At 39.1% G+C, this 22,970-nt stretch overlaps 1 protein-coding gene across 7 annotated transcripts in view; it reads right to left on the bottom strand.

The window, feature by feature from the left end:
• The window catches only part of LOC106880479 (sodium-coupled monocarboxylate transporter 1), a 176,379-nt gene extending 157,755 nt beyond the window's left edge, over positions 1-18,624 (bottom strand). For 5 of the 7 annotated variants that reach the window (XM_089349492.1, XM_089349490.1, XM_014930424.3 and 2 more), the window contains exon 1: positions 777-969. The gene's annotated coding sequence lies outside the window, so the exon portion shown is untranslated. Of the gene's footprint in view, positions 1-776; positions 970-18,429 lie in introns of those variants that run through there. The other 2 variants (XM_089349493.1, XM_052966176.2) reach the window with 2 other exon arrangements.
• Positions 18,625-22,970: the final 4,346 nt, after the last annotated feature.

The following is a 22,970-nucleotide window of genomic DNA, read 5'->3' as shown; positions in this document are numbered from 1 at the left end:
TACATTTTGAAATGGATAGATAGATAGATAGATAGATAGATAGATAAAGATAGGGATGGCCGGTCTATAGGGATAACCCTGAGTTTCACGTCCACTTGCTAGAGAGGCCATAGGTGACCATGCTGGGGCACTGCCTTGAAGAATTTTTATTGAATGATGAATCGAGCCCATTACTTCTGTACTTTTTTTTCTTGTTTTAAAGCCTGATAATTATTCTGTCGGCCTGTTTTACTGAATTGATAAGTTACGGGGACATAAACACAACAACGCAAGCACACACACGTGTGGGTGAGACGGGCTTCTTTCAGTTTCCGTCTACCAAATCCACTCACAAGGCTTTGGTTGACTTGAGGCTATAGTAGAAGACACTTGCCCAAGGTGCCACGCAGTGAGAGTGAACCCGGAACCATGTGGTTGGTAAGCAAGCTAATTACCACACAGTCACTCTTGCGCCTACTTCTGAATATTATTTTATTAATTAGATTTTTTCAGATTTTTTTTTTTTTTCTAGTTTTTGTAACTAATTTCCAAATCAAATAAAAATGTTTGAATTGTTTTAGTTTTCGTTATTGTTATCTATTTTTGATTATCATGTTGTTCTTCATCTTCTTGTTGATGACATTAATGCAAGTACTGCTGATCCAAGAGTTCTTGGACCGTTTATCTTATTTATCTATTGCTACATGTTATTATGTAACAAACAACGAACAAAGTAAATGAAAAATTAACAAAATAATATATAATTATTAAAAATAAAAGTTTTAAAAAAAACTTACGTTTTCGTGTGTCACTTCCTTATATATGCTTATATTTATATATACACATGAACATATACCACTATAAATATATACACATATATATGTATGTGTATAAATTTATACGTATAATAAAACTATACTTGTAATCTCAAAACCAATCGCTATTTATGATATTCCTAGTTTCTCTTTAAACCAAGAACCTGTTCAAATTAAAGGTGTATATATATATACATGTACATATATATAATAGAAGTAATCTTTAGTTAAAAGAGAAACCTTTCATTAGCATGTTGACATCGACGACGACGGTGACGATGATGACTTGGTAATAGATCTGGTTTTTATTTTTTTTTATTTTTTTTTAGTGCTTTTCTTTTCTGGTTTTTTTTTTTTATTTATTTTTGTATCACAAAAGTTTTTTTCTTTTCGTTTTCTTTTTTATTATTGGATGAACTAAATAAGCTTAAAGTAAAAAGAAATGTTCAACGCTAAATTTCTGCTTGACCAAAGTGAATGAGGCCAACTATTTATTATTTGTCATTATTGTTACTTTTATTATTATTGGTAGTAGTAGTAGTAGTAGTAGTAGTAGTAGTAGTAGTAGTAGTAGTAGTAGTAGCAGTTAGACAACGAAGAGGGTTTCTTATGATAATAATGTTATTTTGATTTCTTTTCAAACGGCAGCTATTGTAAAATATAGATTTGAATACGGGTATTTTAAAACGTTTGTCTGTGTGAGGTGTATGTTTGTGTGTGTATGGGTACGTGTGCATCTAGGTGTGTATATAGATAACTGTGTGTGTGTATGCGCACATGAATGTGTGTGCGTGTGCAGGCATGTGAATGGGTGTGTATGTGAGCGCGCTTATATCTGGTATGCATGTATGTATGTGTGAGAATATGAAAGTTTATGCTTCTACCGGTTTTCTTAAGTGTGAGCATATGTACAACTATCTTTTGTCAGGTATCCCACATGCTTACGAGTGTATATATTGATATGCATACGAGTTGGTGTGTGTATGTATGTTAATCTGTGTGCGCGTGTGTGTGAATGTGTCGGTATTTTTTCGCAATCATTCAACAAGTATGTATCTATACGTGAATATATTTCTCACATTAACTATTTCTATGTACCTATGTTTCTTTCTATTTAATGGTCTCTCTCTCTCTCTCTCTCTCTCTCTCTCTCTCTCTCTCCCCCTCTCTCTCACACACACACACACATATACAGCAGGTATTTATTTCAGCTTTATTAAGCACAGCTAAAAAGCATTCATTTGTGACGAGCAATTCGTCCAAGTACACCTTTATACATATTTAGTCTTTCACTACATTTTTTCTCTATTTTCTCCTCGTTTGTTCGTTCGTTCATTACCTCTTTCTTTCTTTCATTTTTCTTTTGTTGCTTCCCCCCTCTCTCTCACTGTCACTCTATCTATCTATCTGTCTGTTTGTCTATCTATCTATGTCTGCCTGTCTCTCTCTCTCTCCTCTCTTTATATATACATACATACATACACATACACGTCTGTATGTATGTAGGTAGGAATGTATATATGTGTGTGTGTGTGTGTGTGTTCTTGAATGGCTTACAAACATTTTCCACGCTGCAATATAAATATTAATATATTCATATACATATATACACATATAAATGCATGTGTGTGTGTGTGTATGCTCTTTACTATTTTACTTGTTTCAGTCATTTGACTGCGGCCATGCTGCAGCACCGCCTTTAGTCGAGCAAATCGATCCAAGGACTTATTCTTTGCAAGTCTAGTACTTATTCTATCGGTCTCTTTTGCCGAACTGCTAATGTTACGGGGACATAAACACATCGGTTGTCAAGCGATGTCGGGGGGACAAATGCAGACACACAAACATATACACAAACACACACACACATATATATATATATATATATATATACACACACACATATATACGACGGGCTTCTTTCAGTTTTCGTCTACCAAATCCACTCACAAGGCCCGAGGCTATAGTGGAAGACACTTGCCCAAGGTGCCACGCAATGGGACTGAACCCGGGACCATGTGGTTGGTAAGCAAGCTACTTACCACACAGCCACTCCTACACACGTACATGTATAGTTAAAGTCATAAGAATTTTATAAGCTTTCGAGAAAGCGTCAATTTTTTTTTTCTCGAAGCACAATAAAATTTAGCCGTAAAGAATAGCATGTAAGGATCTTTTTTAAAACGGGGGCCACATTTTTCATTAATGTTTTACGTAGTGTTTTTGGTACCGAAAGACTTTCAAACTTCGTATACTTATCTATTTTGTGTTATAGAACAGAAAAATATTTTTGTATTCGAATTTATTTCATGTAAAAAATTGTCTTATTTCGATAATTTCAACCAATCACTGACGTCCACTCAGCCGATATACATTAAGTGCCGACTACATAAACAAACGATTCTTCGTTTTATTTGCTTTTTTCATTTTAAATTTGCTTTAACCCTAACCCTAACCCTAACCCTAACCCTAACTCTAACCCTAGGGTTAGGGTTAGGGTTAGGGTTAATTGTTTCAGAATCGTTTGTTTATGTAGTCGGCACTTAATGTATATCGGCTGAATGGACGTCAGTGATTGGTTGAAATTACAGAAATACGACAACTTTAACATGGAATAATTTATGGATTTCTTTTTTTTTTAAGAAGACTAAGAGAAAAAGATGTTTTATATGACACATTCTACCAGTGTTCCAAGTTTCAAAGTGTTTCGTTAATGAAAAATGTGGCCCCCGTTTTAAAAAAGATCCGCATGTAAATATTGGGTTGAGAAACCCTTTTGAATAAAAAAAATATATAGTCGAAAGCTTTCCGTGGGACTGGAACCCACATCACCTAGAGGCATGACAGGAGTTCTACCTCTGGATTAATTTCTCTGTTCGTTTTGGAGACTTTATTCTTAACAATGAGAATTGTATGTTGTTGGCGTCATAAGAATTTTATAAACTTTCAAGAGAATGTGAAATACGTTTGGATGGGAGCGGGGGAATAATCGGATACCGTTGCGACACATACTTAAGAAATGATCCTTAAAAGCATGGTCTTTCTTGGAATAATGATTCTGAACCATTGTGGTTTTCGTCACTGTTTACCATTATTTTTTTTTTTTTAATTTAATGTATCATAGATGTAATTTTTGACGCTGAATCCGAATTTGTTATTCATTTATTCCTGAAAAATTTTCCAAAAATACTACAGGTGTTCAAAGTTTGATAATTTTCAAAATTTTCAGCCAATCAGAAAACGGCGCGTTCGCTGCCTTTTCCATCAGCAGGGTGGGGGTGGGGGCATCTGCATGTCAAAACATGAAACTAGCTACAGTAAACTGAAAAACACGAAAACATTCGCGAACAAATTAAATATTTAAAAGCTACGAACAAACCAACAGGAGTTGCTAGAAACGATAGTCAGAACGTTAAAATATACACTAGCAAAATAAACAGTGAAAACTGAAAAACATACGCGAGCAAATTAAATATTTAAAAGCTACGAGCAAAGCAACAAGGGGTGTTAGAAATAACAGTCAAAACATTTATTAGTTTAAAAATTTCAAGAACGAAAGTTTGCAATACACTCTAGGATTTTGTAGAATAAATTATCTTTCTCATATCTCCTTCTCCACATAAATTCACAAAGATAAGAGTGAACTATGGAACGGTGTTTCCCACACTGGCGTTTGTTTCCACGCTTTACAGATGCCCAGGTACTCTCAATTTGTTGATTACACCCAATTTGGTGGTTACACTCCTTGTGCGCATGCGTAGCATCTTTAGTTACTATGGAAACAGTTCTTCGCCACGGTGATGTGTAAAACACTCGCTTCTGATTGGCTAAAATACCTAAATTTTTCAAAATTTAAAGGCTAATAACTTTTTGATTATGGATTTATGGGGGAAATGAATTTCATTTTCATAATTAGGATACAAAACTTAATCCATATACCAAATTTGAAAACAATTGAAACAAAATTATTAGCAGTGACGAATACGACAAAGATCCATGATTTTCGAAATACATCACATACAGCTTTAAAGAATAGAATGATAAATATTGGGTCGAAAAACCTTTTTGGATAAAAAATAGACAGAAAAAATTCTAAGGGTTGCTTTGGTCCAATGGTAGAATGCCTGCCTTGTTTACAGGAAATGTGGGTTCGAATCTCACGCGCCGTCTTCGACTTTTTGTCTCCAAAAGGGATTACTGTACGTGATATACAGTAATCCTTCGCCATATCGCGGTTCACCTATCGCAGTTTATTATTTAAGCATACATCGATTCCTCTGAGGTGTTGTTTTGCATTTATAATAAAATAAATATATACAAATTATAAAAATAATAATAATGATATATACAGTACTGTTTCTACTTCGCGGATTTTCACATAACGCGGAGGTTTTGGAACGTAACGCCCACGATAGTCGAGGGATTACTGCATTTATTCCCGAAAGGAGTTGTGTGTGTGTGTTTGTAATCTTATTCCCACCATCAGGCCAGGCACTGATCATTACATCTGTGGTGTATTCGAAAAGGGCACGAAATCCCAATCGAGGCTCCCTCTGCCCCTCTTCCTCTTCCGGTCAGTTCACGGTTCCGGTCAGCTCCCCAGTTGCTGACGACATACTACAACATCCAATCCTTCTCTCATTGACCTTTTGGAACTCCTTCCTGCTCATGTCTTTCTTGCAGATGATTTGCAATGGCTCAATAGGAACACTATTGGCATCAATTTCACCATTTTAAGAGGGTCTACAAAAGTCATGGCACGATGCTTTTCACCGGAGCCCCATGATTTTCTCTGTCTTCGGGTAAAGAACTAATGTCCGAAATGCTGAGCGTTTTTCCTTTCCTTTCAAGCGTTAAGATAGATAGACAGACGGACAGACAGACAGAGTGTGCAGTAAGGTCCGTGGTAGTAGAATCCAAGAAGTATAGATTTCCAACTGTAATCCTGGGGAAGTGGCAAAGGTCCGAGAAGAAGGTAGGAGAAGAGATGAGAATCCAAGAGAGGAGAAAGTCCAGTCAGTCAGGATGAAAAAAAATAATCCCGTTCTAGGAAAACTAATTTTCAAATCAAAGTTAATATATGTAAGTCTGCTCTAAATTTAATCGGGAAAAAAAATAGCAATACGCATTTGGTAAGTTTGGAAAATATTACAAATGATAGGACAGCGTGGCTTTGTGGTAAGAATCTTGCTTCGTAACCACATGGTTCCGGTTCAATCCCACTGCGCGGCACCTTGGACAAAGCCTTGTGAGTGGATTTGGTAGACGGAAACTGAAAGAAGCCCACCGCCTATATATATATATATATATATATATATATATATAAATATATATATATACGTATGTATGTATATATCTTTGTGTTTGTGTTTGACAACCAGTGTTAATTTGATTACTTCCCCGTAACTTAGCGATTCGGCCAAAAAGACCGATAAAATAAGTGCTAGGCTTTAAAAAATATGTTCTGGGGTCAATTCATTCGACTAAAATGTCTTCAGGGTGGCGCTCCGGCATCTCCGCTGTCAAATGACTGCAGCAAGTAAAAGATAAAAACAAAAAGATCCATTTTGAAAAGAATTGAACATAAGGAAGACAAGATGCGAAAAGAGGCAACACCATTGTTATCATTAATTCGTTCAAATCTTCAGTTTGTTAAGCTAGGCTGTCTAAGGTTGGTCTTATTAGCAACTGACCGATAGACGAAACAAAACAAGCTAATCATAAATCTTTATCATTTAAAAGAACATATATATCTGCCAATCACGTAATGAGTCGTCTTTTTATTGGTGGCCTGAAAAGATACATACATGTCTGTACACAATGCTAATTGTCATGGTTTTAAGCATCGAACTAAAATGGGACATTCATGTGAGAGTCGCATTATAAAAGTTTGCAGATCATCGACTGGGCTACAAACGACAGATTCGCTGCTCATTAACAAGCGATGGTAATACTTATTAGTGAGTCGACTTCAGAATCATACACACACACACACACACACACACACACACAAGCACGCACACATATACACGTTCGTACCTATGTACATATATATGCATATTCTTTTATTTGCTTCAGTCATTTAACTACGGCCATGTTGGAGCACCGCCTTTACTCAAATAGATTGGCCCCAGGACTTATTCTTTGTAAGCCTAGTACTTATTGTATCAGTCTCTTTTGCCAAACCGTTACGTTGCGGAGACGTAAACACACCAGCATCAGTTGTCAAGCGATGGTAGGTGGGGACAAACACACACACACACACACAATCCAAATAAGAAGACAAAGATAGATCTTAGCAGATCTTTAGGGATCCATTACAATTGTTTCTGTACCAGTTCTGCTTTCAAAATTTGTTTACGCAAAGTTCCCAACGAAAGTTTACGAAATATTTGCGGTTTTAGACATCAGAGTGGCACTTCTTCAGTCCTGTATAAAAGGTGTAGGCTTATATTGTTTACCAGATTTTGTGTTTTACTTATATCGGGAAGAAACAAAAAAGTAAATAAAGATAAAAATGTACGATGGAATTACCCCATCTTTCTACCCTATCAGAACCTTATATGTGTGTGTGTGAAGCTTCTTTTAGTTTCCGTTCACTAAATGTACTGAAAAGGGTGTTAGACTTGAAATTATAGTAAAAGACACATGCCTATTTGCCGCGCTGTGGGACTGAACCCAAGATCACATGGTCGGAAAGCAAACTCCTCAACCATACAGCCACGCCTGTGCCTATTAGTTTTTAATCCTTTTATTTACTTTTCTGATATCCTTTTGTTTGTGATTGTTTGTGTTTGGAGTGAGTTGTTATTGTCGTCGTTTGGAAACGAAGCAAAGAGGATAACGATAATGTTTCTCCTTTCTCAGTATCTTCGTTTCATTTTTCTGCATCGTTGCTTTACTCCTAATCGTTTCATTATAGCAACACGCAGGCGAATCCTCTTGGAGTTACCTCATTTCAATCTAAGTGTTACTAGCACTCCGTCGGTTATGACGTCAAGGGTTCCTGGTGATCCCATCAGCGAAACAACCTGCTCGTAAAATGAACGTGCAAGTTGCTCTAAGCACTCCACAGACACGCATACTCTTAATGTAGTTCTCAGCATGATTCGGCGTGACACAGAATGCGACAAGGCTGGCCCTTTGAAATGCAGGTACTACTTTATTTTGCCAGTTGAGTGGACTGGAGCAACGTGAAATAAAGTGTCCGCCGGGAATCGAACTCATGACCTGAGCCGAATACCCCCTAGTCACTTAGCCATGCGCCTTCACTTAATTTAAGAAATGTACAAACATTGCTAACATCATTTCCTTGCTTCCAACGCCTTGAAATTCAATTGTAAACTCGAAGAGAGAGAGAGAATCCAACTTCGACGTGGTTTGAACTCAGATCGTAGACTGCTGAAACACTTCGTCTGTAATAAAATGCTCCTAACACAGTTTGTTGCTCGGGTTATTATTTTTCTTACTGGATATAAAAATACTTTTTCGAGGTGAACGTGATTTGACCTGACCTACATGTTTACTTCTGAAAAGTAATGGGTAAGCGGCCAGTGAGGAGACACAAGGATACTATTTCAGCTTTGTTTCATCTTGGCTAGTATTGTTCTCGAAATATGATTCAATGTGAAAGCAATCCCTTTGACCTTGAAATATATTTGGGTTAAAGTCTCAAAATGAAGAAATTAGTTTTATTTACTTAAAGATTGAATCACGATTTAATTTCAAGGAAGTAAAGAAAAGAAGAAAAAAGAGGGATTAATCGGCTGAAGATGGCGGAGTAGGAGTACAGCCCTGAACAAATATCGTATTCAGCCGTACTTTGCAGATATGACTGTGGTGGCGTTGCTGCGGTGAATGGCTAGCGACCCTCGCTGCGGCAGCCATCCCACCTCGCAGGGCTCATTTCTCAGATAGGCCGTAGTTATCCTTATTTTGTGGAAGAAATTGGTCGTGCGGGTTACGAGAACTAAAATGTACGTACGGTTTTCATGTTATATTAAATAAATGTATGTTTATATATTGGTTATTTCACACACATTGTTTACATGAAATTATGGGATGTCACTGTCGTCACTTTCGGTAAATATCGCAATTTACTTTCATTTTTTAGAACAATACACTTTCACTTCTTTACGACGGTTAAATTACATGTTGACGAGGACATTGCCCGTGGTTCTACTAAGATTTATTACAATAACTTAATTACCGTTTTTATTGTTTCTTATAATTTATTTTGTAAAACAAAATGCTAAAGTCAATTAAAATGATTTAATTATTGTTTTACAGTAGATTTTAAGAGCATCTTTCGCACTTGGTGACTAGTCGGATTAAGCAAGCTGACTTAATTGCTGTTTTATAGTAGAATGTTTAAACATTATTCACACGTTCGATTCTCTGCGGCACTTCCATTTTGTACCAGGGGTCAGCATAAGCAGTGGCGTAACTAAAGTATGTGCCGCCCGGTGTAGCCCTTGACTTTCCGCTCCCCTTCCCCGGTCCCAATACTATTTATAGAGGTTTATACAGCAAGCTACAAAGTACTGCTCCCATAAAAGCGTCATCTAGGTCAGACCGCACCCACCCCACCCTACCCCAGCTACCATGTTTGTCCATCGGAGAGAATCGGTCACCCATCTAAGTACTGACTTGGCACGATGTTGTCTAACTTCGGTGATGGGACAAGTAATGTTTTCTATGTGATATGGTCATACCGGACATAGGTGACCTTCCATTACGTACCTGTTCGACAAGTCTATTACCCATTCAAATATTCGGGTCAGGAGTTCGGTCCAAGGATAATTTCACTCTTCCTCCAAACTTCCTGGATAAGTGGTCAGTTGGGAGTTCTGCCCTTTCTCCTCTGACCAAGAGATAAAAACAGTTCGTTAATCCACTACCAGGATGTGTACTTTACCTTATTGACCTGGAAAATATTAAAAAACAAAACAAAGTTGACTCAGCGGGATTTGAACTCAAAACGCAGAAATCCAGCACAAATGTTACAAAGCATACTAACTGATGCTCTAACAATTTCACTAATCCTCTGCCGAGATTGGTACTTTATCCTAACGGCTCGGATAATATTAAAAGAAAAAATGAAAGAGTTGACTTCTGCTGCAGGATTTGAACTTAAAATGCCGAAATCCGGAACAAAAACCCTGCAAAGCGATAAATCCAATACTCCAACGTCTCAACCAATTCGTCACCTTATGAAATGCTGCAAATTTATTAGGAAGAGAAGACAATGGTCGTATATGTGTATTATTAGACAGAAGTGAAACACTAGTCAGTAGGCTAAATTATAGTGTATTAAACGTATGAAGTGCTATTTAAAGGGCGGTTTACAGTAGTTGATGATAAAGGTAGAAATTTCATTTTCGTTATCTGTACTGAAATATATGACTATCAAGTGCATCTAAATAAAGGATTTCCACACGGAAGTCGTATTCAAACGAAAAGTAGCCCTGGTCTAGCATAGTTGTGTGGTTAAGAATCTCGCATTGCAGTCACATGGTCTCGGGTTCAGTCCCACTACATGGTCTTGAGCAATGTTTTCAGCAATAGCCCAGGCCGATGAATGCCTTGTTAATTGAATTTTTAAAAGGAAACTTAAAGCATATCTATCTATCTGTCTGTGTGTCACTATCGCTTCACAACCGGTGTTGGTTTGTTTACGCCCTCGTAACTTATCGGTTCAGCAAAAAAGATATCTATAGAATAAGTACCAGGCTTTAAAAAAACACAATCCAGTGACTGAAACAAATAAAAGAAGACAAACATACAGACAGACATGGGCATTCCTGAAATTCTCCATGTGAGATTCTTAGGAGAATAGATGCACACACTTGGGTGTATGCATCGATTATTCAACCATCACACCAACTCAACCACAGATTTACAAATTTGCTTAACTCAAAAAATGTTGTTGCTTTGTTAGCAACCGGCTTCAACTCACTCAAGAAGAACTTACATTAAACTAAAGAAAAAAAAAAACACGCACATGTAAGATATGTATGAGTATACATATATTTATCGGTCTACTTTGTGCAATGTATTTTTTATTTAAGATGGTAGGACGTGGTTTTAGCAAGATTTAACTGTTATTTCTAGCCGCTTGTGTGACTACATAGAGGCATCATTCAGCGGTCACAATTGTTAACGTGTTTGCTTAAGCATTCTGGTACAAGTGGTAAACGGCACGATTCCCAGCTAGCGAGCTTGGTGAAAGAAAGAAAGAAAGAAAGAAGGACTAATGCAGTCGCAGCCTCACTACCGTGTTAAATCCCAGATGAATCATCTTCACGAGTGTTTCAATAATCCATTGAAGTTATTTCAGTTTATGCTTTTCCCGCAGGAAAGATTGCAAACTTTACAACTTTGCTGTGTGATGACATTGTCCATATAGGCGCAGGCATGGCTGTGCAGTAAGAAGTTTACTTCCCAAACCGTTTGGTTCAGGGTTCAGTTCCACTGCAAAGTACTTTGGACAAGTACCTTCTACTACAGCCTCGGGCCGACCAAAGGATAGAGGCCAGGCTAACGTGAACCACCTCTTCCCAGAGCTGGCAGAAACATTAGCACGCCAGCCGAAATGCTTAGCGGTATTTCGTCTATCTTTACGTTCTGAGTTCAAATTCCGCCGAGGTCGACTTTGTCTTTCATCTTTTCGGAGTCGATAAATTAAGAATCAGTTGTATTCTGGGGTCGATCTAATCGACTCTCCCTTCCCCAAAATTTCGGGCTTTGTGCCTAGAATAGAAAAGAATACACTCAGACATGACAAAAGTAAATAGACACCCTATAAAACATCGTTTTATGCTTATTTTAACTGAAAAAAGTTTGTATTTTTTTATTACTTGATATGTTTATGTTTTAGCTCCTGTATGTGACTGTTTAATCATGCCACATACAAAAGAAGGCTTGGGACTGTCCGAATTTCAAAGAGGTCGTATTTGGTGTCAATCTGAAAGTGGACCTAGTCAGAGTAAAATCGCAGAAACCTTGGGATCCCACTTTCTACAGTTAGTAGAGTGATTGTGCAATTCACCAGGGAGGGCAAGGAGTTCACATTACCTCGACCAGGGCCCTCTGACAGGACCCTTCTCTTTGTTAAGTGAAGTGTGGAGGATAATCTTCGTTGCAAGGCTTCTGATATAGCAGAATAAGTTGATGTCAATCTCCGAACAGCTAGCTGTCAGGTATCACCGCAAGCTTGGCTACTATATCAGAGCAGTAAGAAGGAAGCCACTTCTTCGACCAGCCAATATCAAGCAGAGAAAAGATCGGGCCAGTGAGATGGTGGGGAGGCCACAGTCATATTCTCTAATGCGTCCAAATTTGCTGTATTTTCTGACAGTGGTCCAGTGTGATCAAGAATTTGACGTGAAAAGATTGCAATTAGCAACGAAACACAGTCTGAGGAGCAATTTGGAGCAATGGTCGATCAGAGCTGGTGGAATGTGAGGGAAACATAAACTCAGATAAATATGTGTCCATATTGCAGAAAGGACTCCTTCCGATCTTCTCCAGCGGTGAAATGATTTTAAAGAAGACTCTTTATTTATGAAAGATGGGGGTCCTTGTCACACGGCTAAAAAGACCCAAGGTTGGCTGGAAGAGAATGGCGTTAAAAAAGTTTCCATAGCGAAGCCAGTCACCAGATATGAACCCTATTGGACACCTCTGCGTCATAATGAATAGAACATTTCGAACACTTCATAAAAAGAGCAACAAAGCATATTCAAAGCCAAATCTTTTGAGATTACTGCATGAAACTAGGCAAGAAATTCCTCAAGAGAATATTCATCATCTGATCAGTAACGTTCCTAATAGGATCCTTACACTGAAAAATGTAATGGAAGGGCATGTCTACTAAACGTTAGATATTCACATTATAATAATTAATAAATAATTTGAATGTATGATTTCAGATTTAAATTAATTTTAACGAGTATAAGAGTGTGTATTTACTTCTGTCATGTCTGTGTATAGACAAAATTTTCCTGTAGCAAACGTAATTCTAGCACTACCAACAAGGAAAATAATTCTTATAAATTCCATATTGGAGTTACCTCCCTTGCAAGTATCCTCTCATTTAGATTTCTTAATACACTTACAGGGAGTTTTTGTCTACTAATCGTCTAAATTATCTGGAATGATAGAAATTTTTCGCTTCAGTATATTACATAGGTGGGGCCTAACTTTGCTTATATTTAGTATGCAGAAGACGTCCCCGTGATATTTCCCTCTCATCCATTTTATTGTTGAGTCAAGCATTGAAATATACCTCGCAGAAGACATTCTTGTGTCTTCTTCCTATATGTTTTAACGCTTATCTTTTACTTGTTTCAGTCATTAGACTGCAGCCATGCTGGGGCACCGTCTTCAAGAAATCTAGTTGAACGGATCATCCCCAACAATTTGTTAATTTTCATTTTTATATTGGTATTTTATCGACTTTTGTGCCAAAACGCTAAGTTACAGGGACATAAACACCATCATTGGCTGTCAAGCGGCGGTAGGACGCGCGCGCGCATACATACACACACAATATATTACTCTTTTACTCTTTTACTTGTTTCAGTCATTTGACTGCGGCCATGCTGGAGCACCGCCTTTAGTCGAGCAAATTGACCTCAGGACTTATTCTTTGTAAGCCTAGTACTTATTCTATCGGTCTTTTTTGTTGAACCGCTAAATTACGGGGACGTAAATACACCACCATCGGTTGTCAAGCGATGCCGGGGGGACAAACACAGACACACAAACATATATACATACATACATACATATATATATATATATATATATATATATATATATATATATATATATATATATATATATATATATGTTTTGTGTGTATGTGTGTATGTGTATATATACGACGAGCTTCTTTCAGTTTCCATCTACCAAATCCACTCGAAAACCAGCTGGAAATAGCAATTAAAACTTCCTCAAGTCAAGATCCACTCAGTTTAAAAAGTAAGGGTATATTAGAAAAATTTAGTCCTAGACATATAATAATGGTGGAGGAAGGAGAGACATGGATGAAATACCTTTGTGACGATGTCTGTGTGATTTAGGGATTAAGTAGCCATGTGACAGATTCTGTTTGTTTATTTCTTTGTTTTGTTGTTAATGTTTTTGTCATGTTCTTTCTCTTCACCTGCTCGACCGAGCAACTCTAATATAAAATTAAACAACAATTACCAGAACGACGACGACGACAGCGACAACAACAACAAAAACGGCAACTACGCCACCACCACCAACAACAACAACAACCTCAACAACAAAACCGTTTGCAACAACAACAATAAGGACGATGGTGACGAGAAAAAAACATCCAATTCGTGGGAAAGAAAAAAGGGAGAATGCGAACGAAGGTTCGTAAAGAGGAGAAGAGACGTTTGGAAATACGAGCGGAGCAATGGAGCGTGAAGGTAACCAGGACGACCCACGACTGCGGGGGCGGCGGCGGCGGCGATTGTAATTGGAAGAGAGGACAATTCTATTCAATAGTTGTATTGGAAAAATACAAGAGAAATTTATGATACGGGGGACGGGGGTAAACAGTAGCAAAGATGATAATATTAATAAACAAGAGCAGTTTGTATGTGGTTACCTGACGCCCATATCACGCCCATTATCATAAATACGTAAATCACCAATTCATAAAGTAGTCTTAGGTATCCACTAAGACATGATGGTTACGGATGGAATGCTTTTCATCCCAGTAATCGACACACACACCTGACGAGTCACCTATTCCGCTAAGACCCTTAAAGGTGCGAAACCAATGACCACTCTTTGACCATTATACATACATAATATATATGTAGTGAAACCATCTCTCCCACTGTTATAAATATTAACAAGTGCGGGCGTAGCAGAGAGCAGCTTGCTGTGTCCATCACCTGACTGACTATTATTTCGGCGGCATTTGCCTCGTACCGTTCCCGCCAGGACGCAAACTGACCAACCACAGCCACGAATAAGGTCACGTGAGAGTATTTTTCTGATGCCTTCTGGAGCCCCTATTTTACTATAAATAGACTAAATTATCCCCGCCAATTCGTCGCGGCTCAGATCTTCTGAGATCTGGCCGCTGACCACACACGCGTAACACAGCACCAACCAACCAGCCAGTTCCAGCGACGACATCAACACCATCGTCCAACTACGACTACCAGCATCGCCGCCAGCGTCAACATGACTTCTACACGTACACAAGCTACCAACAGCTAACCAAACAACCACCGCAGCTTCTCGACCCTGTTTGTGTGATTTGCTCACCACGAAACCAACAGCCAGAATTCAGCCTGCGAAGAACATCTGTATTCAAGAACCCAGCCCGACATAGAAGCCCTAACATCACGACGAGTGACCGCTCTGCCTTAACGCCTTAAATTCTTATATACAGACACTTACTACTGTGTACTCTAATTAAGAACTGGTAAATTCTAATTCGTGTTACTGACTCTTATCAATACTATGTATCTCTCGCATTCACATACATGTATTACTCGCACACACTCTTTTGTTTACATGACGGCCTGTCTTATATTGCGTTTTAATATGTCGCATTCACTCACACACAGACATACAGTTTAATGCTCCAATAAATCTTACTGTTATTCATCTCTATCGGTTGCGTTCCTATCTTTTATCTTACTGGCAAATTTCTTAGTTCTCTATGTTATAGAATTATAACATACTATCATTTCATATTTTTGTGTCGACCGTGTGACGCGTTTAAAAAAGGAGCCTGTTTTCCATTCGTCACCATTTCTCCTTTTGGTTCGCACGGTCGTTCTTACATATATATATGTGTGTGTGTGTGTGTGTAAGCTCATCCACTTTGGAAAAAAGGAACATACACAAACAATGACATTCTCTACCGTCGGTAGACTTCGTAGCGTCGAGTCATAGCAGAGACTTAGGCGTAACTGTCGCCACTAACCTTAGCAAAAGTGAGCACATCAACATAAAGAGTCGAGATGAGACGTAGAATGTGCACATGGATCCTCAGAACTTTTCAATCTAGAGATCATGAAACAACAATCCTTTTCTTCACTACGTTTGCTTGGTCTCACTTCGATTATTTTTACTGATTGTGGTCCCCCTACACATAACAAGATATAATGAGGATTGAAGCACCGCAGAGATTAATCACACAAATAAATGGCATGACTGGCCTTAATTATTGGGCTCGCCTCAAAAGGGTGAAACTTTATTCTCCCCAACGCCGCCCTGAGCCTATATTTTTTGTAGAAAGCGGAAAATATTCCACCAATAGGCGCAGGAGTGTCTGTGTGGTAAGTAATTTGCTTACCGACCACATGGTTCCGGTTTCAGTCCCACTACGTGGAACCTTGGGCAAGTGTCTTTACTATAGCCTCAGGGTGACCAAAGCTTTCTGAGTGGATTTGGTAGACGGAAACTGAAAGAAGCCCGTCGCATATATCTGTGTTTGTCCCCCAATCATCGCTTGACAACTGATGTTCGTGTTTACGTCCCCGTAACTTAGCGGTTCGGCATGAAACAGTAAGGCGGCGGGCTGGTAAAAACATTAGCACGCTGGGCGAAATGCTTAGTGGTATTTCGTCTGTTTTTACGTTCCGAGTTCATTTTCCGCCGAGGTCGACTTTGCCTTTCATCCTTTCGGGGTCGATGAATTAAGTACCAGTTGCGTACTGGGGTCGATCTAATCAACTGGCCCCCTCTCCAAAAATTTTGGGCCTTGTGCCTAGAGTAGAAAATAATATTTAGGGCGTCGAGCTGGCAGAAACGTTAACACGCCGGGCGAAATGCTTAGCGGCATTTCGTCTGCCGTTACATTCTCAGTTCAAATTCCGCCGAGGTCGATTTTGCCTTTCACCCTTTCGGAGTTGATAAATTAAGTACCTGTTACGCACTGAGGTCGATGTAATCGACTTAATCCCTTTGTCTGTCCTCATTTCTCCCCTCTATGTTTAGCCCCCTGTGGGCAATAAAGAAATAAATATATTTAAAACAGTAAGCATAAAAATAGCTGATTAAAAATCAATCCATCTAAAAATAATTAGGCGATGAAAAAATGACGACAGTAGTGCAATCGCAAATATAATTTTTTTTCCACACATTTCAACAAGCAAGGGAGGCAATTTAGAACATGTTACTACAATATTAGACATTTTCAGCGGAGCATAGATTTCATTTTATTTGCCGAATGACTAGATTACTTAGTGATAGTACAATACTCTAAATGCAATGAAGTCTCACAAGCATAAGACCCTACTGAATAGTGTTAAGTTCTGAAAGTTCTCCCTTCATGTAGTTTCCCTCTGTCATATTGTTGTTGCTTAATGTCCATAAAACGATAGTATTTTCAAATATACATATTTTTCACTTGCTTATCTCTTGAAGTAGTGGTAATGTTGGTGGTGGTGGTGGTGGTGGTGATTACCGATGAGATACAAGTACTTGTAATTTTAATCAACGATAAAGCAGCTGCAGCATTAGTATCTGTAGTAGTAGTATTAATGATGGTGGTAGGGGGGGGTAGTATTATTGTTATAAATACACGTGTTATATATATAAATGCTCAAATATATGTCTCTGTGTGTGTCCATGCCTGTCTTTAGGTAACACGGCTAGAAAAACCGGTGCTTTGTTTGTGTCCCATATTTTAAAATGTTCGGCAAACAGATCGATAAAATAAGCACCAAAGTTTTAAAAAATAAGTACTAGGATCGATATGAACGACTAAAACACTTGCATCAAATTGGTGCTCCAGCATAGCCACAGTCCAACGACTGAAACCTTTTCTAGAGTTAAGCATTTCGTCTGACTCCATCGATTTTTTTTTACTCATTGCCCTCAGCGCCGCACACATTGACCTGTTAATATTGACCGTCACACCAAGGCGGTGAGCTGGCAGAAACGTTAGCACACCGGGCGAAATGCTAAGTACCACCGAAGTCGACTTTGCCTTCCATCCTTTCGGGATTGATAAATTAAGTACCAGTTGCGTCCTAAGGTCGATCTAATCGACTGGCCCCCTCCCCAAAAATTTCGGGACTTTTACTGAAAGGAGAGAAGAATCGTTAGCATGCCGGGCGAAATGCGTAGTGGTATTTCGTCTGCCGCTACGTTCTGAGTTCAACTTCCACCGAGGTCAACTTTGCCTTTCATCCTTTCGGGGTCGATAAATTAAGTACCAGTTGCGTCGATCTAATCAACTGGCCTAAAAATTTCGGGCCTTGTGCCTCCAGGGCGGCGAGCTGGCAGAGTCGTTAGCACGCCGGGCGAAATGCTTAGTGGTGTTTCGTCAGTCACTACGTTGAGTTCAAATTCCGCCGAGGTTGACTTTGCCTTTCATCCTTTCAGGGGTCGATGAAATAAGTACCAGTTACACACTGGAGTCGATGTAATCGACCAGCCGCCCCCTTTCCTCAAAAATTTTCAAGGTCTTGTGCCTAGAGTACAAATAATTATTATTGCTACATATCTTAATTGACCTAGAAAGAAATGAAAGGCAAAGACGACCGACTCCAGTGGGATTTGAACCCTGAATGTGAAGAGGACGAATGTCCCAAAACTTCATGAAACATTTAGTGCGAGAGCTTGAACGGTTCTGTATACTCACCTTCGATCTTTTCGTTCTTCTCACTGGCGGTGATGCGCTTCGATAACACTGTCCGACATACCTACAACAACAACAATAAGTACTTCTACTAGTAGTCGTAGTCGTCGTCGTCGTAGTAGTAATAGTAGTAGTAACAGCTCCGCGACGATCTAGAGCTACTCCCTACTATAGACGATAACCATAACTACAATCCCATCCACCCCCGGCTCCAGCCACTATCCTATCTTTAAATTGAATGAGAGAGAGAGAGAGAGAGATGAGGGGGGGGGGGGGAGAAAATGAGATAGGACGAGAAAGGAGAGGTGAGACTTGCAGGACAAACAGGTAATTTTAGTGTGGACTGAAAATAACTCCTATCTATTATAAACAAATAAATCTATCTATCTGTCTGTTTGTCTACCTATTCGTGTCTTTTTTTGTCCATCCTACCGACCGTCCGTCTGTTTGTCTGTCTATCCATCCATCCATCTATCTATCTATCTATCTGTCTGTCTATCTATCTATCTATCTATCTATCTCTCTATCTGTCTGTCTGTCTGTCTATCTACCTATCTGTCTATCCATCTATCTATCTATCTATCTGTCTGTCTATCTATCTGTCTGTCTATCTCTGTCTGTCTGTCTGTATGGTGTTGTGACATTTCTGAGATGAAACAACTCACCTCTTATCAAATAAATAAACATTCATGAAAGTGTACTGCGGAGACGTGAAACGTTCAAGCTTATACGGTCAAGAAAGAAAGAAAGAAAACGGGGAGTCAGGTGGGAAGAAGGGATGGCGGAGATGTAAAGCTCGTGAATGCTCAAAACAAGACAGGGTTTGGTTTTTGAATCTCGTTATTCCGGATTCGATCCACTTTCTTAACCTTTGCTTGCCCAATATTTTGTGAGTGTTATTTAGTCAGCAGAATCTACGAGAAAGCACGACGCATGGTATGAGTTCTTTCTCTCTTTTTAATTTAGAGTCAATTTTAACCAGCCTCCTGCTTCGTAGTAAACTTGTGAAGGAAAGTATCTTGCTTTATTCATCATCAGATTTTATTGTCTACATATTGTGATTTTTTTTGTAATTTCGTCGCCCTTTCAAAGCCTAGCCAGGCTCATGGGCCCGGTTTCTATGGCGTATGTGTTTCCCCCCAGTCCATCGCAGCGTCACTCAAGAAACAGGAAGAAAGAGTGAGAGAAAGTTGGGGCGAAAGAGTACAACAGGGGTCGCCACCACCCCCTGCCGGGGCTTAGGTGTTTTCGCTCAATAAACACTCACAACGCCCGGTCTGGGAATCGAAACCGCGACCCTATGACCGCGAGTCCGCTGCCCTAACCACTGGGCCATTACGCCTCCACATACTCAATATATGTATGTATGTATGTATGTATGTATTATGTATTCATGTATGTATGTATGTATGCATGCATGTATGTCATTATTCAGTTTTATTTCAAGATTTCTTACCAATAGAGAAAGAATCAGTTTCTAACCTAGATCCAAGGTTCCTTCATTGGAATTTCAACATCAATGTGCAGATTTGTATGTCTTATGTCTATTGTCATGCATTTAGTTGCATATCTAGACATGCTTATTTATATTTAAATGTAAACTTCTGGATAGTTTTACAGATATTTTTACAGTTCTAGTGATGGCTTAGATATGTATCCTTCGAATTAGCTTTCTCCTTTCGGGTTTTGAGAAGCCTAATTTCTCAATATCGGTATTTAGGCAGTGTGTTACGTATTCCAGGGCCCCAATAATTACAGGTATAAATCTGAACTTGTAATCTGGATAGAGTAACTGCAGATTTCTCGATAGTTCAGTGTAGGTATTCTTTTTCACTAATCTTCAGCTTTATGCTAACATCCACTGGGCAGCTAATTTCCACAACTGTACAGTTTCTCTTCTCTATCCCAAATCATTATATCAGGTCTGTTGTGCTTACATTTTATTGGGGTCTTCATTGGGACATTCCACCAGTACTCCCTTTTATTATGAGTAACTATGGCTTCTGCCACGCTATGGGTTCTTATTTCTTTGTTCTTGAGGTTATCCTTCCAACGGATTTCATTATAGAGTGTTCTAGCTACATCATGTCTCTTCGGTAGATAATACCGTGATGACATTTTCGAACAACTGCTTATGGTGTGGGTAATATCTTCGGTGTTAACTCCGCAAAGTCTGCATCGGTTGTCACATTTTACTGCTTTTCCTGCATCTCTGTCCCTTTTGTGCATCAGGTACTTGGTTGATATTTCCTGTTCCTGGATTGCAAACGCATACTCTTCAAAGTGGGAGGTTGTAATCCGGCTATTGGTCCATGATAGACTGCTTTCATGATTAATGTTACTATCACGAGCTATTCTTATAATGTAACGGTTCTAATGGCAATACATCAAAGTCAGGGCCAGCCCAAGGTACCGGCAACTCGGGCAGTCGCCCGGTGCGCCATGTGGTTTTTATCCTTTTATTTGTTTCAATCATTTGACTGCGGCCATGCTGAAGCACCGCCTCTAGTCGAACGAATCGCCCCCAGGACTCATCCTTTGTAAGCCTAGTACTTATTCTATCGGTCTCTTTGGCCGAACCGCTAAGTAAGGGGACGTAAACACCAGCATCGGTTGTCAAGCGATGGTGGGGAGACAAACATATACACACATATATATATACACGATGGCCTTCTTTCAGTTTCCGTCTACCAAATCCACTCACAAGGCTTTGGTCGGCCCGAGGCTATAGTTGAAGACACTTGCCCAAGTTGCCACGCAGTGGGACTGAACCCGGCATTATGTGGTTGGTACATTTTCAGTTTTTCTCTTTGTGGAAGTTCTAAAAAAATATTCTTGTAAAGGCTCCGAAGTACAGCTTGCCTGGGGCACTTGCAACCCTAGGGACGGCTCTGGCCAAAGTGCGCTGGACACTTAATTTTTAAATTCCTATCTCATAACGCGTTTGTCGCATAGACTCTCTTCAATACGTTTCCAGCAATATTTCTTGCTTTGTGGGACTCGTCGACGTTAATGGTCTTCCAGAATGCCTTCCAAACTCTAATTTGTTCCATCTGCTTCAGACTTATCTCTAATTCGAGTGATGGTATGTCGCGTAGGTGAATCTGTTTGAAACCCACTTCTAAACTGTCTTTGCGAATTTTGACTGTTTTCAAATTTCCAGTTGCACTTTAAGGTAAACTTCTTTTGTTCAAAGCTTCATCTGTCTCCCTTTATTATTTCTAACGGCTTAAATCTAAAAGATGAAAAGAAAATTGAGTTATTTGCTATTAAAATATGTATACATTTTTGGGACACCCAGTACACACGCTCACGCGCACACACAAAATATGTTTTTGTGTGCGCGTTTATTCTTCGTCAGCTTAACTGGCGAGGGATGGACATTATTTTATACCTGCGAATGGTATGAATATCATTAAAAAAGAAAGAAGCAAAAATATCAATAAGTAAATAACTATTATGAAAATATTGCTATAGTAATTGAGTTCACTGACTCATATTCCAGGCACTCCTTTGTCACATTTATCGCTTTGATGTAAGGCTGGCTGTGACCTTGTAATACAACAATACTGTTGCTCACTGAGCCTAATATATTTCGTTTTGTATTTAATTTGCCAAATTCTTGAAGTGAACTCGTGTCAATACACTTGTTTGTTGACTCGTGTAATTTATCTTATTTCAAAGAAATAAAATATCAAGAATGCCGAGGACATTGACATTCTCAGCTTCGAGAACTTACCACCGCAACACCACTGTCAAACAGAATTGAGACACTGGGAAACATGAGTGTCTCTTCGCCAAGATCGCCTGACCAGTGATCTCTTATTTGTTTCTGTCACTGAATGCAGCAACACTGGGCGGGGTTTAGTCGAACAAATTCGCCATGATACTTATATGAATATATTTTTTATGGGTGCGTATTTAAGACATTTGCTTTGGAATCTTGTGGTTTGGAGTTCAAGGGACCTTAAGCAAACATCTACTTTAGCCTCGGGGCGATCAATGCCTTGTAAGTGAATATGGTAGACGGAAGATTTGGTAGATTAAAACTGTGTCACGTGTGTGCGTGTGCGTGCGTGCGTATTTATCCTTCGCCGATTAAAAGAGTATTCGCTGAGAAAACCGATGGACGGTAATTTACGAACAAAGTTCGTTGATTCGTGTTCCATGCACTCTTCTCCCACACGCCGTTTTGATACAAGCTGAGCCAGTGACTGGTTCGCTGTGAACTTGTAAAACGACACTGTTGATCAAAAGGCACGTCATATTTTATTGCAAAGAAATGAAATATCAGGAACGTTGAGGACATTGACATTCTCAGCTTCGGGGACTTACCGCTGTTGTCCAACAGTTTTGAAACACGGGGTAACATGGGTGTTTCTACACCAAGATCGCTTGACCTGCTAGAAATAGAAACTAAATCTAAATGTATTCAGAAGCAAACGTTACTGTCTTAAAGCTGGAAAGGATACATTCCATTTTGTAGTTCCACATACACTTTATCTATTTTATTTTTTATCTTTTACATGTTTCAGCCACTGGAC

The sequence above is a fragment of the Octopus bimaculoides genome, chromosome 3 (genome assembly GCF_046866305.1).
Source record: "Octopus bimaculoides isolate indiv1 chromosome 3, ASM4686630v1, whole genome shotgun sequence".
NCBI lineage: Eukaryota > Metazoa > Mollusca > Cephalopoda > Octopoda > Octopodidae > Octopus > Octopus bimaculoides.
This window is presented reverse-complemented; position numbering and strand designations above follow the sequence as displayed.